Source organism: Hemitrygon akajei, unplaced genomic scaffold, assembly GCF_048418815.1.
Source record: "Hemitrygon akajei unplaced genomic scaffold, sHemAka1.3 Scf000088, whole genome shotgun sequence".
NCBI lineage: Eukaryota > Metazoa > Chordata > Chondrichthyes > Myliobatiformes > Dasyatidae > Hemitrygon > Hemitrygon akajei.
The window spans coordinates 445929-464372 of NW_027331974.1; positions in this window are offsets into that span (position 1 = coordinate 445929).

The following is an 18444-nucleotide window of genomic DNA, read 5'->3' on the forward strand; positions in this document are numbered from 1 at the left end:
ACCTGCTGAAGCAACGGGTCCCTGGTTTGTTATCTGTAACAAATTCCAGCGGGTACCCCCACTCGACAGCCTTTCAGACCAATCTCTGGAAGCGTTCTGTGTCCACACCAAACCTGCTGAAGCAACGGGTCCCTGGTTTGTTATCTGTAACAAATTCCAGCGGGTACCCCACTCGACAGCCTTTCAGACCAATCTCTGGAAGCGTTCTGTGTCCACACCAAACCTGCTGAAGCAACGGGTCCCTGGTTTGTTATCTGTAACAAATTCCAGCGGGTACCCCCACTCGACAGCCTTTCAGACCAATCTCTGGAAGCGTTCTGTCTCCACACCAAACCTGCTGAAGCAACGGGTCCCTGGTTTGTTATCTGTAACAATTTCCAGCGGGTACCCCCACTCGACAGCCTTTCAGACCAATCTCTGGAAGCGTTCTGTGTCCACACCAAAAATGCTGAAGCAACGGGTCCCTGGTTTGTTATCTGTAACAAATTCCAGCGGGTACCCCACTCGACAGTCTTTCAGACCAATCTCTGGAAGCGTTCTGTGTCCACGCCAAACCTGCTGAAGCAACGGGTCCCTGGTTTGTAATCTGAAACAAATTCCAGCGGGTGCCCCCACTCGACAGCCTTTCAGACCAATCTCTGGAAGCGTTCTGTGTCCACACCAAACCTGCTGAAGCAACGGGTCCCTGGTTTGTTATCTGTAACAAATTCCAGCGGGTACCCCACTCGACAGCCTTTCAGACCAATCTCTGGAAGCGTTCTGTGTCCACACCAAACCTGCTGAAGCAACGGGTCCCTGGTTTGTTATCTGTAACAAATTCCAGCGGGTACCCCACTCGACAGACTTTCAGACCAATCTCTGGAAGCGTTCTGTGTCCACACCAAACCTGCTGAAGCAACGGGTCCCTGGTTTGTTATCTGTAACAAATTCCAGCGGGTACCCCCACTCGACAGCCTTTCAGACCAGTCTCTGGAAGCGTTCTGTGTCCACACCAAACCTGCTGAAGCAACGGGTCTCTGGTTTGTTATCTGTAACAAATTCCAGCGGGTACCCCCACTCGACAGCCTTTCAGACCAATCTCTGGAAGCGTTCTGTGTCCACACCAAACCTGCTGAAGCAACGGGTCCCTGGTTTGTTATCTGTAACAAATTCCAGCGGGTACCCCCACTCGACAGCCTTTCAGACCAATCTCTGGAAGCGTTCTGTGTCCACACCAAACCTGCTGAAGCAACGGGTCCCTGGTTTGTTATCTGTAACAATTTCCAGCGGGTACCCCCACTCGACAGCCTTTCAGACCAATCTCTGGAAGCGTTCTGTGTCCACGCTAAACCTGCTGAAGCAACGGGTCCCTGGTTTGTTATCTGTAACAATTTCCAGCGGGTACCCCCACTCGACAGCCTTTCAGACCAATCTCTGGAAGCGTTCTGTGTCCACACCAAACCTGCTGAAGCAACGGGTCCCTGGTTTGTTATCTGTAACAATTTCCAGCGGGTACCCCCACTCGACAGTCTTTCAGACCAATCTCTGGAAGCGTTCTGTGTCCACACCAAACCTGCTGAAGCAACGGGTCCCTGGTTTGTTATCTGTAACAAATTCCAGCGGGTACCCCCACTCGACAGCCTTTCAGACCAATCTCTGGAAGCGTTCTGTGTCCACACCAAACCTGCTGAAGCAACGGGTCCCTGGTTTGTTATCTGTAACAATTTCCAGCGGGTACCCCCACTCGACAGCCTTTCAGACCAATCTCTGGAAGCGTTCTGTGTCCACGCTAAACCTGCTGAAGCAACGGGTCCCTGGTTTGTTATCTGTAACAATTTCCAGCGGGTACCCCCACTCGACAGCCTTTCAGACCAATCTCTGGAAGCGTTCTGTGTCCACACCAAACCTGCTGAAGCAACGGGTCCCTGGTTTGTTATCTGTAACAAATTCCAGCGGGTACCCCCACTCGACAGCCTTTCAGACCAATCTCTGGAAGCGTTCTGTGTCCACGCTATACCTGCTGAATCAACGGGTCCCTGGTTTGTTATCTGTAAAAATTTCCAGCGGGTACCCCCACTCGACAGCCTTTCAGACCAATCTCTGGAAGCGTTCTGTGTCCACACCAAACCTGCTGAAGCATCGGGTCCCTGGTTTGTTATCTGTAACAATTTCCAGCGGGTACCCCCACTCGACAGCCTTTGAGACCAATCTCTGGAAGCGTTCTGTGTCCACACTAAACCAGCTGAAGCAACGGGTCCCTGGTTTGTTATCTGTAACAAATTCCAGCGGGTACCCCACTCGACAGTCTTTCAGACCAATCTCTGGAAGCGTTCTGTGTCCACACCAAACCTGCTGAAGCAACGGGTCCCTGGTTTGTTATCTGTACAAATTCCAGCGGGTACCCCACTCGACAGCCTTTCAGACCAATCTCTGGAAGCGTTCTGTGTCCACACCAAACCTGCTGAAGCAACGGGTCCCTGGTTTGTTATCTGTAACAAATTCCAGCGGGTACCCCACTCGACAGACTTTCAGACCAATCTCTGGAAGCGTTCTGTGTCCACACCAAACCTGCTGAAGCAACGGGTCCCTGGTTTGTTATCTGTAACAAATTCCAGCGGGTACCCCCACTCGACAGCCTTTCAGACCAGTCTCTGGAAGCGTTCTGTGTCCACACCAAACCTGCTGAAGCAACGGGTCCCTGGTTTGTTATCTGTAACAAATTCCAGCCGGTACCCCACTCGACAGCCTTTCAGACCAATCTCTGGAAGCGTTCTGTGTCCACACCAAACCTGCTGAAGCAACGGGTCCCTGGTTTGTTATCTGTAACAAATTCCAGCGGGTACCCCCACTCGACAGCCTTTCAGACCAATCTCTGGAAGCGTTCTGTGTCCACACCAAACCTGCTGAAGCAACGGGTCCCTGGTTTGTTATCTGTAACAAATCCCAGCGGGTACCCCACTCGACAGCCTTTCAGACCAATCTCTGGAAGCGTTCTGTGTCCACACCAAACCTGCTGAAGCAACGGGTCCCTGGTTTGTTATCTGTAACAAATTCCAGCGGGTACCCCCACTCGACAGCCTTTCAGACCAATCTCTGGAAGCGTTCTGTGTCCACACCAAACCTGCTGAAGCAACGGGTCCCTGGTTTGTTATCTGTAACAATTTCCAGCGGGTACCCCCACTCGACAGCCTTTCAGACCAATCTCTGGAAGCGTTCTGTGTCCACACCAAACCTGCTGAAGCAACGGGTCCCTGGTTTGTTATCTGTAACAATTTCCAGCGGGTACCCCCACTCGACAGCCTTTCAGACCAATCTCTGGAAGCGTTCTGTGTCCACGCTATACCTGCTGAATCAACGGGTCCCTGGTTTGTTATCTGTAAAAATTTCCAGCGGGTACCCCCACTCGACAGCCTTTCAGACCAATCTCTGGAAGCGTTCTGTGTCCACACCAAACCTGCTGAAGCAACGGGTCCCTGGTTTGTTATCTGTAACAAATTCCCCGGGTACCCCACTCGACAGCCTTTCAGACCAATCTCTGGAAGCGTTCTGTGTCCACACCAAACCTGCTGAACCAACGGGTCCCTGGTTTGTTATCTGTAACAAATTCCAGCGGGTACCCCACTCGACAGTCTTTCAGACCAATCTCTGGAAGCGTTCTGTGTCCACACCAAACCTGCTGAAGCAACGGGTCCCTGGTTTGTTATCTGTAACAAATTCCAGCGGGTACCCCACTCGACAGTCTTTCAGACCAATCTCTGGAAGCGTTCTGTGTCCACGCCAAACCTGCTGAAGCAACGGGTCCCTGGTTTGTTATCTGAAACAAATTCCAGCGGGTACCCCCACTCGACAGCCTTTCAGACCAATCTCTGGAAGCGTTCTGTGTCCACACCAAACCTGCTGAAGCAACGGGTCCCTGGTTTGTTATCTGTAACAAATTCCAGCGGGTACCCCACTCGACAGCCTTTCAGACCAATCTCTGGAAGCGTTCTGTGTCCACACCAAACCTGCTGAAGCAACGGGTCCCTGGTTTGTTATCTGTAACAAATTCCAGCGGGTACCCCACTCGACAGACTTTCAGACCAATCTCTGGAAGCGTTCTGTGTCCACACCAAACCTGCTGAAGCAACGGGTCCCTGGTTTGTTATCTGTAACAAATTCCAGCGGGTACCCCCACTCGACAGCCTTTCAGACCAGTCTCTGGAAGCGTTCTGTGTCCACACCAAACCTGCTGAAGCAACGGGTCTCTGGTTTGTTATCTGTAACAAATTCCAGCGGGTACCCCCACTCGACAGCCTTTCAGACCAATCTCTGGAAGCGTTCTGTGTCCACACCAAACCTGCTGAAGCAACGGGTCCCTGGTTTGTTATCTGTAACAAATTCCAGCGGGTACGCCACTCGACAGACTTTCAGACCAATCTCTGGAAGCGTTCTGTGTCCACACCAAACCTGCTGAAGCAACGGGTCCCTGGTTTGTTATCTGTAACAATTTCCAGCGGGTACCCCCACTCGACAGCCTTTCAGACCAATCTCTGGAAGCGTTCTGTGTCCACACCAAACCTGCTGAAGCAACGGGTCCCTGGTTTGTTATCTGTAACAATTTCCAGCGGGTACCCCCACTCGACAGCCTTTCAGAACAATCTCTGGAAGCGTTCTGTGTCCACGCTATACCTGCTGAATCAACGGGTCCCTGGTTTGTTATCTGTAAAAATTTCCAGCGGGTACCCCCACTCGACAGCCTTTCAGACCAATCTCTGGAAGCGTTCTGTGTCCACACCAAACCTGCTGAAGCAACGGGTCCCTGGTTTGTTATCTGTAACAAATTCCAGCGGGTACCCCCACTCGACAGCCTTTGAGACCAATCTCTGGAAGCGTTCTGTGTCCACACTAAACCTGCTGAAGCAACGGGTCCCTGGTTTGTTATCTGTAACAAATTCCCCGGGTACCCCACTCGACAGTCTTTCAGACCAATCTCTGGAAGTGTTCTGTGTCCACACCAAACCTGCTGAAGCAACGGGTCTCTGGTTTGTTATCTGTAACAAATTCCAGCGGGTACCCCCACTCGACAGCCTTTCAGACCAATCTCTGGAAGCGTTCTGTGTCCACACCAAACCTGCTGAAGCAACGGGTCCCTGGTTTGTTATCTGTAACAAATTCCAGCGGGTACCCCCACTCGACAGCCTTTCAGACCAATCTCTGGAAGCGTTCTGTGTCCACACCAAACCTGCTGAAGCAACGGGTCCCTGGTTTGTTATCTGTAACAATTTCCAGCGGGTACCCCCACTCGACAGCCTTTCAGACCAATCTCTGGAAGCGTTCTGTGTCCACGCTAAACCTGCTGAAGCAACGGGTCCCTGGTTTGTTATCTGTAACAATTTCCAGCGGGTACCCCCACTCGACAGCCTTTCAGACCAATCTCTGGAAGCGTTCTGTGTCCACACCAAACCTGCTGAAGCAACGGGTCCCTGGTTTGTTATCTGTAACAATTTCCAGCGGGTACCCCCACTCGACAGCCTTTCAGACCAATCTCTGGAAGCGTTCTGTGTCCACGCTATACCTGCTGAATCAACGGGTCCCTGGTTTGTTATCTGTAAAAATTTCCAGCGGGTACCCCCACTCGACAGCCTTTCAGACCAATCTCTGGAAGCGTTCTGTGTCCACACCAAACCTGCTGAAGCAACGGGTCCCTGGTTTGTTATCTGTAACAATTTCCAGCGGGTACCCCCACTCGACAGCCTTTGAGACCAATCTCTGGAAGCGTTCTGTGTCCACACTAAACCTGCTGAAGCAACGGGTCCCTGGTTTGTTATCTGTAACAAATTCCCCGGGTACCCCACTCGACAGTCTTTCAGACCAATCTCTGGAAGTGTTCTGTGTCCACACCAAACCTGCTGAAGCAACGGGTCCCTGGTTTGTTATCTGTAACAAATTCCAGCGGGTACCCCACTCGACAGCCTTTCAGACCAGTCTCTGGAAGTGTTCTGTGTCCACACCAAACCTGCTGAAGCAACGGGTCCCTGGTTTGTTATCTGTAACAAATTCCAGCGGGTACCCCACTCGACAGCCTTTCAGACCAGTCTCTGGAAGCGTTCTGTGTCCACACCAAACCTGCTGAAGCAACGGGTCCCTGGTTTGTTATCTGTAACAAATTCCAGCGGGTACCCCCACTCGACAGCCTTTCAGACCAATCTCTGGAAGCGTTCTGTGTCCACACCAAACCTGCTGAAGCAACGGGTCCCTGGTTTGTTATCTGTAACAAATTCCAGCGGGTACCGCACTCGACAGCCTTTCAGACCAATCTCTGGAAGCGTTCTGTGTCCACACCAAACCTGCTGAACCAACGGGTCCCTGGTTTGTTATCTGTAACAATTTCCAGCGGGTACCCCCACTCGACAGCCTTTCAGACCAATCTCTGGAAGCGTTCTGTGTCCACGCTAAACCTGCTGAAGCAACGGGTCCCTGGTTTGTTATCTGTAACAATTTCCAGCGGGTACCCCCACTCGACAGCCTTTCAGACCAATCTCTGGAAGCGTTCTGTGTCCACACCAAACCTGCTGAAGCAACGGGTCCCTGGTTTGTTATCTGTAACAATTTCCAGCGGGTACCCCCACTCGACAGCCTTTCAGACCAATCTCTGGAAGCGTTCTGTGTCCACGCTATACCTGCTGAATCAACGGGTCCCTGGTTTGTTATCTGTAACAAATTCCAGCGGGTACCCCACTCGACAGCCTTTCAGACCAATCTCTGGAAGCGTTCTGTGTCCACACCAAACCTGCTGAAGCAACGGGTCCCTGGTTTGTTATCTGTAACAAATTCCAGCGGGTACCCCACTCGACAGACTTTCAGACCAATCTCTGGAAGCGTTCTGTGTCCACACCAAACCTGCTGAAGCAACGGGTCCCTGGTTTGTTATCTGTAACAAATTCCAGCGGGTACCCCCACTCGACAGCCTTTCAGACCAGTCTCTGGAAGCGTTCTGTGTCCACACCAAACCTGCTGAAGCAACGGGTCTCTGGTTTGTTATCTGTAACAAATTCCAGCGGGTACCCCCACTCGACAGCCTTTCAGACCAATCTCTGGAAGCGTTCTGTGTCCACACCAAACCTGCTGAAGCAACGGGTCCCTGGTTTGTTATCTGTAACAAATTCCAGCGGGTACGCCACTCGACAGACTTTCAGACCAATCTCTGGAAGCGTTCTGTGTCCACACCAAACCTGCTGAAGCAACGGGTCCCTGGTTTGTTATCTGTAACAATTTCCAGCGGGTACCCCCACTCGACAGCCTTTCAGACCAATCTCTGGAAGCGTTCTGTGTCCACACCAAACCTGCTGAAGCAACGGGTCCCTGGTTTGTTATCTGTAACAATTTCCAGCGGGTACCCCCACTCGACAGCCTTTCAGAACAATCTCTGGAAGCGTTCTGTGTCCACGCTATACCTGCTGAATCAACGGGTCCCTGGTTTGTTATCTGTAAAAATTTCCAGCGGGTACCCCCACTCGACAGCCTTTCAGACCAATCTCTGGAAGCGTTCTGTGTCCACACCAAACCTGCTGAAGCAACGGGTCCCTGGTTTGTTATCTGTAACAAATTCCAGCGGGTACCCCCACTCGACAGCCTTTGAGACCAATCTCTGGAAGCGTTCTGTGTCCACACTAAACCTGCTGAAGCAACGGGTCCCTGGTTTGTTATCTGTAACAAATTCCCCGGGTACCCCACTCGACAGTCTTTCAGACCAATCTCTGGAAGTGTTCTGTGTCCACACCAAACCTGCTGAAGCAACGGGTCTCTGGTTTGTTATCTGTAACAAATTCCAGCGGGTACCCCCACTCGACAGCCTTTCAGACCAATCTCTGGAAGCGTTCTGTGTCCACACCAAACCTGCTGAAGCAACGGGTCCCTGGTTTGTTATCTGTAACAAATTCCAGCGGGTACCCCCACTCGACAGCCTTTCAGACCAATCTCTGGAAGCGTTCTGTGTCCACACCAAACCTGCTGAAGCAACGGGTCCCTGGTTTGTTATCTGTAACAATTTCCAGCGGGTACCCCCACTCGACAGCCTTTCAGACCAATCTCTGGAAGCGTTCTGTGTCCACGCTAAACCTGCTGAAGCAACGGGTCCCTGGTTTGTTATCTGTAACAATTTCCAGCGGGTACCCCCACTCGACAGCCTTTCAGACCAATCTCTGGAAGCGTTCTGTGTCCACACCAAACCTGCTGAAGCAACGGGTCCCTGGTTTGTTATCTGTAACAATTTCCAGCGGGTACCCCCACTCGACAGCCTTTCAGACCAATCTCTGGAAGCGTTCTGTGTCCACGCTATACCTGCTGAATCAACGGGTCCCTGGTTTGTTATCTGTAAAAATTTCCAGCGGGTACCCCCACTCGACAGCCTTTCAGACCAATCTCTGGAAGCGTTCTGTGTCCACACCAAACCTGCTGAAGCAACGGGTCCCTGGTTTGTTATCTGTAACAATTTCCAGCGGGTACCCCCACTCGACAGCCTTTGAGACCAATCTCTGGAAGCGTTCTGTGTCCACACTAAACCTGCTGAAGCAACGGGTCCCTGGTTTGTTATCTGTAACAAATTCCCCGGGTACCCCACTCGACAGTCTTTCAGACCAATCTCTGGAAGTGTTCTGTGTCCACACCAAACCTGCTGAAGCAACGGGTCCCTGGTTTGTTATCTGTAACAAATTCCAGCGGGTACCCCACTCGACAGCCTTTCAGACCAGTCTCTGGAAGTGTTCTGTGTCCACACCAAACCTGCTGAAGCAACGGGTCCCTGGTTTGTTATCTGTAACAAATTCCAGCGGGTACCCCACTCGACAGCCTTTCAGACCAGTCTCTGGAAGCGTTCTGTGTCCACACCAAACCTGCTGAAGCAACGGGTCCCTGGTTTGTTATCTGTAACAAATTCCAGCGGGTACCCCCACTCGACAGCCTTTCAGACCAATCTCTGGAAGCGTTCTGTGTCCACACCAAACCTGCTGAAGCAACGGGTCCCTGGTTTGTTATCTGTAACAAATTCCAGCGGGTACCGCACTCGACAGCCTTTCAGACCAATCTCTGGAAGCGTTCTGTGTCCACACCAAACCTGCTGAACCAACGGGTCCCTGGTTTGTTATCTGTAACAAATTCCAGCGGGTACCCCACTCGACAGTCTTTCAGACCAATCTCTGGAAGCGTTCTGTGTCCACGCCAAACCTGCTGAAGCAACGGGTCCCTGGTTTGTTATCTGAAACAAATTCCAGCGGGTACCCCCACTCGACAGCCTTTCAGACCAATCTCTGGAAGCGTTCTGTGTCCACACCAAACCTGCTGAAGCAACGGGTCCCTGGTTTGTTATCTGTAACAAATTCCAGCGGGTACCCCACTCGACAGCCTTTCAGACCAATCTCTGGAAGCGTTCTGTGTCCACACCAAACCTGCTGAAGCAACGGCTCCCTGGTTTGTTATCTGTAACAAATTCCAGCGGGTACCCCACTCGACAGACTTTCAGACCAATCTCTGGAAGCGTTCTGTGTCCACACCAAACCTGCTGAAGCAACGGGTCCCTGGTTTGTTATCTGTAACAAATTCCAGCGGGTACCCCCACTCGACAGCCTTTCAGACCAGTCTCTGGAAGCGTTCTGTGTCCACACCAAACCTGCTGAAGCAACGGGTCTCTGGTTTGTTATCTGTAACAAATTCCAGCGGGTACCCCCACTCGACAGCCTTTCAGACCAATCTCTGGAAGCGTTCTGTGTCCACACCAAACCTGCTGAAGCAACGGGTCCCTGGTTTGTTATCTGTAACAAATTCCAGCGGGTACCCCCACTCGACAGCCTTTCAGACCAATCTCTGGAAGCGTTCTGTGTCCACACCAAACCTGCTGAAGCAACGGGTCCCTGGTTTGTTATCTGTAACAATTTCCAGCGGGTACCCCCACTCGACAGCCTTTCAGACCAATCTCTGGAAGCGTTCTGTGTCCACGCTAAACCTGCTGAAGCAACGGGTCCCTGGTTTGTTATCTGTAACAATTTCCAGCGGGTACCCCCACTCGACAGCCTTTCAGACCAATCTCTGGAAGCGTTCTGTGTCCACACCAAACCTGCTGAAGCAACGGGTCCCTGGTTTGTTATCTGTAACAATTTCCAGCGGGTACCCCCACTCGACAGCCTTTCAGACCAATCTCTGGAAGCGTTCTGTGTCCACGCTATACCTGCTGAATCAACGGGTCCCTGGTTTGTTATCTGTAAAAATTTCCAGCGGGTACCCCCACTCGACAGCCTTTCAGACCAATCTCTGGAAGCGTTCTGTGTCCACACCAAACCTGCTGAAGCAACGGGTCCCTGGTTTGTTATCTGTAACAAATTCCCCGGGTACCCCACTCGACAGCCTTTCAGACCAATCTCTGGAAGCGTTCTGTGTCCACACCAAACCTGCTGAAGCAACGGGTCCCTGGTTTGTTATCTGTAACAATTTCCAGCGGGTACCCCCACTCGACAGCCTTTGAGACCAATCTCTGGAAGCGTTCTGTGTCCACACTAAACCTGCTGAAGCAACGGGTCCCTGGTTTGTTATCTGTAACAAATTCCCCGGGTACCCCACTCGACAGTCTTTCAGACCAATCTCTGGAAGTGTTCTGTGTCCACACCAAACCTGCTGAAGCAACGGGTCTCTGGTTTGTTATCTGTAACAAATTCCAGCGGGTACCCCCACTCGACAGCCTTTCAGACCAATCTCTGGAAGCGTTCTGTGTCCACACCAAACCTGCTGAAGCAACGGGTCCCTGGTTTGTTATCTGTAACAAATTCCAGCGGGTACCCCCACTCGACAGCCTTTCAGACCAATCTCTGGAAGCGTTCTGTGTCCACACCAAACCTGCTGAAGCAACGGGTCCCTGGTTTGTTATCTGTAACAATTTCCAGCGGGTACCCCCACTCGACAGCCTTTCAGACCAATCTCTGGAAGCGTTCTGTGTCCACACCAAACCTGCTGAAGCAACGGGTCCCTGGTTTGTTATCTGTAACAAATTCCAGCGGGTACCCCCACTCGACAGCCTTTCAGACCAATCTCTGGAAGCGTTCTGTGTCCACACCAAACCTGCTGAAGCAACGGGTCCCTGGTTTGTTATCTGTAACAAATTCCAGCGGGTACCCCCACTCGACAGCCTTTCAGACCAATCTCTGGAAGCGTTCTGTGTCCACGCTAAACCTGCTGAAGCAACGGGTCCCTGGTTTGTTATCTGTAACAATTTCCAGCGGGTACCCCCACTCGACAGCCTTTCAGACCAATCTCTGGAAGCGTTCTGTGTCCACACCAAACCTGCTGAAGCAACGGGTCCCTGGTTTGTTATCTGTAACAAATTCCAGCGGGTACCCCCACTCGACAGCCTTTCAGACCAATCTCTGGAAGCGTTCTGTGTCCACACCAAACCTGCTGAAGCAACGGGTCCCTGGTTTGTTATCTGTAACAAATTCCAGCGGGTACCCCACTCGACAGCCTTTCAGACCAATCTCTGGAAGCGTTCTGTGTCCACGCTATACCTGCTGAATCAACGGGTCCCTGGTTTGTTATCTGTAAAAATTTCCAGCGGGTACCCCCACTCGACAGCCTTTCAGACCAATCTCTGGAAGCGTTCTGTGTCCACACCAAACCTGCTGAAGCAACGGGTCCCTGGTTTGTTATCTGTAACAATTTCCAGCGGGTACCCCCACTCGACAGCCTTTGAGACCAATCTCTGGAAGCGTTCTGTGTCCACACTAAACCTGCTGAAGCAACGGGTCCCTGGTTTGTTATCTGTAACAAATTCCCCGGGTACCCCACTCGACAGTCTTTCAGACCAATCTCTGGAAGTGTTCTGTGTCCACACCAAACCTGCTGAAGCAACGGGTCCCTGGTTTGTTATCTGTAACAAATTCCAGCGGGTACCCCACTCGACAGCCTTTCAGACCAGTCTCTGGAAGTGTTCTGTGTCCACACCAAACCTGCTGAAGCAACGGGTCCCTGGTTTGTTATCTGTAACAAATTCCAGCGGGTACCCCACTCGACAGGCTTTCAGACCAGTCTCTGGAAGCGTTCTGTGTCCACACCAAACCTGCTGAAGCAACGGGTCCCTGGTTTGTTATCTGTAACAAATTCCAGCGGGTACCGCACTCGACAGCCTTTCAGACCAATCTCTGGAAGCGTTCTGTGTCCACACCAAACCTGCTGAAGCAACGGGTCCCTGGTTTGTTATCTGTAACAAATTCCAGCGGGTACCCCACTCGACAGCCTTTCAGACCAGTCTCTGGAAGTGTTCTGTGTCCACACCAAACCTGCTGAAGCAACGGGTCCCTGGTTTGTTATCTGTAACAAATTCCAGCGGGTACCGCACTCGACAGCCTTTCAGATCAATCTCTGGAAGCGTTCTGTGTCCACACCAAACCTGCTGAAGCAACGGGTCCCTGGTTTGTTATCTGTAACAAATTCCAGCGGGTACCCCACTCGACAGCCTTTCAGACCAATCTCTGGAAGTGTTCTGTGTCCACACCAAACCTGCTGAAGCAACGGGTCCCTGGTTTGTTATCTGTAACAAATTCCAGCGGGTACCGCACTCGACAGCCTTTCAGACCAATCTCTGGAAGCGTTCTGTGTCCACACTAAACCTGCTGAAGCAACGGGTCCCTGGTTTGTTATCTGTAACAAATTCCAGCGGGTACCCCCACTCGACAGCCTTTCAGACCAGTCTCTGGAAGCGTTCTGTGTCCACACCAAACCTGCTGAAGCAACGGGTCCCTGGTTTGTTATCTGTAACAAATTCCAGCGGGTACCCCCACTCGACAGCCTTTCAGACCAATCTCTGGAAGCGTTCTGTGTCCACACCAAACCTGCTGAAGCAACGGGTCCCTGGTTTGTTATCTGTAACAAATTCCAGCGGGTACCCCCACTCGACAGCCTTTCAGACCAATCTCTGGAAGCGTTCTGTGTCCACACCAAACCTGCTGAAGCAATGGGTCCCTGGTTTGCCGCCGCTCTACTTCAATCTCCGGGTCTGTCATAACGGGGGCGCTGGGAGTGCATCCAAATGCAAGACACAGACTAAGATCTGGGACAGGAACATAGACCTGGGGTAGGACTTCGGCTAGGAAAGCGGGACCAGGATAAGGAACTGGGAACTAGGCGCCTGAGCTTGGACTCCGAGCCTGAGACAGGACAAGGACCTAGAACCTGGGTCTTGAGTCGGGCTCGTACCCCGGGACTAGGCAAGGACATGACGTGGCTACAGGCCTGGACATTGCTTGGGTACTTCGAGGCTTGGCTGCAGAACTAGACATGGAACTCCTGCACAGGACGAGGCACATGGACAGGACAAGAACCCGAAGCCTTGACTCGATCTTGGGACACTTGAACACGGAACCTTAGTCTTGAGAGAACAGGAACACAGAGCCTTGGACTTGAGATTCATTTTCTTGCGGGCATACTGAATAATTGCATAATAGAATAATAACCACAATAGACTCAATGAGAGTGTACCAACTGGGATATTAAAGCAATGTGCAAAAGAAAACAAACTGGGCAAATATTAAAAAATGAGTAATAATAAACAAAGAATCAATAAATATCGAAAGCATGTGATGACGTTTGCTTAAAAGTGAGTCCATAGGCTGTGGGGACATTTCAGAGATGGGGTAAGTGAAGCTGGGTGAAGTTATCCCCTTTGGATCAATACATTGGTGGTGAGGGAGTAATAACTGTTCCTGAACCTGACGGTTTGAGACCCCAGACCACTGTACCTTCTCATGGCAGCAGCGGGATGGGAGCCCAGTCTGGGTGGTAGTGGTGGGAGGTGGGGGTGTCCTGATGATGATCACTGCTTTCCTGCATTCGGGAGTCAATTAAACACGGGTAAAGAAGACATTGGGTGATTCTAGATGATGCCGATGAAATGGAGTTTCTCAGCTAAGGAAAATGGTGTGAAGAAGTATGTCAGGGCATATTTCCTTTGTGGTCCTGGAGAAACTACCGCAGGAGAACTTGTTTCATGCATCAAGGTCCAGAACAGCTTCCACTCGAGAAGTAACTATTCCGGATTCCCCGTTGATTTACCCTATGGGGGCAATTATGCCGGTAAATAGAGCGAAAGACCAAGGACACAAAGCGCAAGGCGCCGATATCAACAAATGATAAAATAATATTGAATTCTCTTTTGATATTTGACGTCAACAGAATTTCATCAACACTGAAGTTTCACCTTTATATTGACACACGCTTATTGTGGGCAATATTGGTCTCTCTGTCAATACAAATGTCCAACTCTTCCTTATCGTCCCCGCCGTGCTGGTGTTGAGTTTCCTGATGTGTTTCTTTTCGCAGGGCATGAATTTAATGAACCATTATTAACAGCGTTGTACCTTTCTAATTCACGCTGTCCTCCCCAGTCTGTAGGTCCTTCCGGTTGGTCCCTAAACCCAACTCGGAAATGTCAAGTGTAAACTGTTGTCACCGTCTTCCTGTTTAAAATCACCACTTTGAGAGCATCCCTAAATGTTTCACCCGTTTCCAAAGTTCATGCCCCTCTTCCATTCAGTACCATCCGTCTCCCGCTCCTTGTCCCTGTACATTCCTCGTACTCGTTCACTATTATTTCCCCTCTTTCCTCATATTCATCTCATCCTGAACTCCATTTGGATACTCCTCATCCTCCTCCTTCTTTCCATCTCCTTCCTTTCCGGCTCTGGGTGTGCTACACTCCTCCAGGATCCCTCTCTGTCCTTCTCAGTGTCTCTCCTTTCGCTTGGCTTTAAAAGCAACATCCAGCTCCTTTGCACCATTCTCGCTGTATTTCCGGTTTACGGTGACATCACCACGTGTCATTCGGAGGCGATTAATCACCACCAACCAAGCAAAATGACAGCACAATATAGAGTTCAGCTTTAGTTACTAAGAAAGCTGCGCTCTGAAAACTGTGAGACCCTCATAATCTGGATGATCTCCGGGTAACTAAATTCCAGATCGCCAGTCGCTCGCTGAGCATGTGTCATCCAGTCTGCTGCTCTGAATTGAATTCGGTTGTTTATAAAGAGGGAGGGAGGGAGATGAGTGGGGAGAGACGAATGATCAAGGAAGTCGCGGAGGGGGCGATCCCTGCAGTGAGCGGACATGGGGGAAAGGTAAAGATATGTTTAGGGGTAGGATCCCTTTGCTGATGGCAGAGGTTAAAGAGCAAGATGTATGAGTTATTCCAACCCTTGGAACGAGATATTGTACATCCGGAGGGCCAATCAGCGTCGGGAGCAGAGCAATTCGAAGAGGATACTCGCAGGTCGTCGAAGCTTGTATAAAAGGAGAGCTTCGCGGACATTCGGACATTCCAGAGGTCCGATCAACGTCGGGAGAAGAGCACTGAGAATGAAATAAAAGTACAAAGGGGCAAACGGGGCGGCCATTGTTCGGAGAAGGCCAGCGGTGAGTGTAGGGGCGTCAGGCTTTGCCTCATGAGGCTTGGAGGAAAAGAGACTGAGGCCAAAGGAACAAGTGAGAAGATTTTGTCTCGGTTGCCCATTGTACAGCGCAGGCAGGAAGGCAGATAGGGCAGCGGAATGCTCCTCCTGCAGGATGTGGGATTTCGTGGAACTGGATAGTCTTCCTGATGACAACACCTGCGGGAAGTGCAGCCAACTCCAGCCGATGAAAGACCGCATTAAGGAGCTGGAACTGGAGTTGGAAGAACTTAGAATCATCCGGGAAGCAGAGCAATTGATAGACTCGACTTTTGAGCAGGTGTTTACACACAGAGTGCAGAATTCGGGGAGTAGACGGCGAGAGAGGTAAAGGGGAAGGAAGTCAATGCAGGGTCTCCCTGTGGCCATTCCTGGAGAGGTAGTAGGTCTACCCCTTTGCATATTGCTGAGGGGGATGACCTACCTGGGCAAGGTAGCAGCAGCCAGACCAATAACTCTGTGACTGGCTCTGAGCTTCAGAAGGGTCGGATGAAGCCAACCGGAGCAATAGTCACAGGGGTCTCGGTAGTTCGGGGGACAGACAGGAGATTCCGCGGCAGCAAAAGAGACGCCAGGATAGCGAATTACCTCCCGGGTGCTGGGGTCCAGGATGTCTCTGAGCGGTTGCAGAATATTCTTGAAGGAGGGTGTGAGCAGCTGGAGGTCGTGGTACATGTTGGTACCAATGAGACAGGCAGGAGAGCGACACAAGTCCTGCGCAGTAAGTTTAGGGAGTTAGGAAGGAGGCTGAAGAGCAGGACCTCCAAGGTGGTAATCTCCGGATTACTCCCAGTGCCACGAGTTCGTGAAGGTCAGAACAGGAAGATAGCGCCGATGAATGAGTGGCTGAGCAGATGTTTCAGGGGGCAGGGTTTCGAGTTCCTGAATCTTTGGAAACTTTTTTGAGGAAGGGGTGACCTGTACAAGGGGGCAGGTTGCACCTGAACTGGAGGGGAATCAATATTCTGAAAGGGAGGCTTGCTAATGCTGTTGGGGAGGACTTGCAGGGGGGTGGGAACCGAAGTGAAGAGGCAGAGGATGGTACGATTGGCGCACAAGTAGGGACAGCTTGTATAGAGATTATGAGGCAGGATAGGCAGATAAGACAGCAAAGATGGACTCAGCCAGATGGTGTGAGGTGTGTCTATTTTAATGCAAGGAGTTTCGTGAGCAAGACGGATGAACATAGAGGGTGGATCAATACATGGAACTGTAATGTTGTGGCCATCAAAGACACTTGGATGACTCAGGGGCAGGAATGGCTGCCGAGTGCGCTGTGCTATAGTTCTCTCAGAAAGGACAAAGAAGAGGTGGGGGAGTGGCACTGCTAATCAGAGATAGTGTCACGGCTACAGAAAAGGAGGAAGTCATGGATTTTCTACTGTCATTGTGGGTGGAATTCAGGAGCACGGAAGCGTCAATAACTCCACTGGCTGTTTTTATAGACTCCCCAGTAGTAACCCAGACATCGAGGAGCAGATAGGGAGGCAGATTCTGGAACGGTTGCTGTGATGGGTGATTTTGCCTTTCCTAATTTTGAGTGGCGTGTCCTTACAGCAATGGTATTAGATGGGGTTGAACTTGTTACTTGCGTTTAGTGAGGTTTTCTGACGCAATATGTAGATGAGCCAACTGGAGGAGAGGCTGTACTTGATCTGGTATTGAGAGATTGACCTGTTAAGGTGTCAGATCTCTCGATGAGAGGGCATTTTGCAGATAGTGATCTCCTTCATCATGGCGCTAGAGAGGGATCGGTGCAGACAATTTGGGAAACATTCATTTGGGGGGGGGGGGGGAATATGATGGAATTATTCAGGAACTTGGGAGCATAAATCAAGAGCAGATGTTCTCAAGGAAATGCACAACAGAAATGTGGCAAATGGTCAGGGAATGTTTGAATGGCGTTCTGCTTAGGAGTGTCCATTCAGGCACGGAAGGGATGGTAGGGTAAAGGAACCGTGGTACACAAAGGATGTAGAAAATCTAGTTCAGAAGGAAATAAAAGCTGATAAAAGGTTCAAGAAACAAGGTTCTGTTAAAATTCTAGAATGTTAAAGGGTGTCAGGAAGGAGCTCAAGAATGGAATTAGGAGAGCTTGATGGGGCCATGAGAACGCTTCGGCAAGCAGGATTAGGGAAAACCCCAAGGCACTCTACAAGCATGTGAACAGCAAGAGGATGAGCCGTGTGAGAATTGAACCAAGGCAGCTGAAGGACTTAATGAATACTTTGCTTCAGTATTCACCAGTAAAAAGGACCTTGGCATTTGTGGGGATCACTTACAGCAGACTGAAACGCTTGAGTATATAGACATTAAGAAGAGGATATGCTGGAGCTTTCGAAAGGTATTAAGTTAGATAGCTCGCTGGAACGGTTGGGATATACCCTGGGTTATTGTGGGAAGCGACCGTGAAGATTGCCGAGCCTCTGGCGATTATCTTTGCATCATCAGTAGGGATGGGAGAAGTACCAGAAGATTGGAAGGTTGCAAACGTTGTTCCCTTCTTCAAGAAAGGGAGCAGAGATAACCGAGGACATTATAGACCAGTGAGTCTTACTGCAGAGGTGGGCAATTTGTTGGAGAAGGTCCTGAGGTGCAGGATTTATGAGCATTTGGAGAGACATAATCTGATTGGGGATATTCAGCAAGGCTTTGCCAAGGGCCAGTCATGCTTTACGAAACTGATTGGATTTTTTGAGGATGTGACTAAACACATTGATGAAGGTAGAACACTGGATGGAGTGTATAAGGATTTCAGTAAGGCATTTGAGGCTCATTCAGAACGTAATGAGGCATGGGATCCAAGGACCTTGATTTGTGGATCCAATAATGGCTTCCCACAGACGAGAGAGCGTGATTGTAGATGATTCGTATTCTGCAGGGAGGACGGTGACTAGCAGTGTTCCACGGGGATGTGTTCTGGGACCCCTTCTCTTTGTGATTTTTATAAATGACATGGATGAGGAAGTAGAAGGGTGGGTTGGCAGGACTGTTGATAACACAG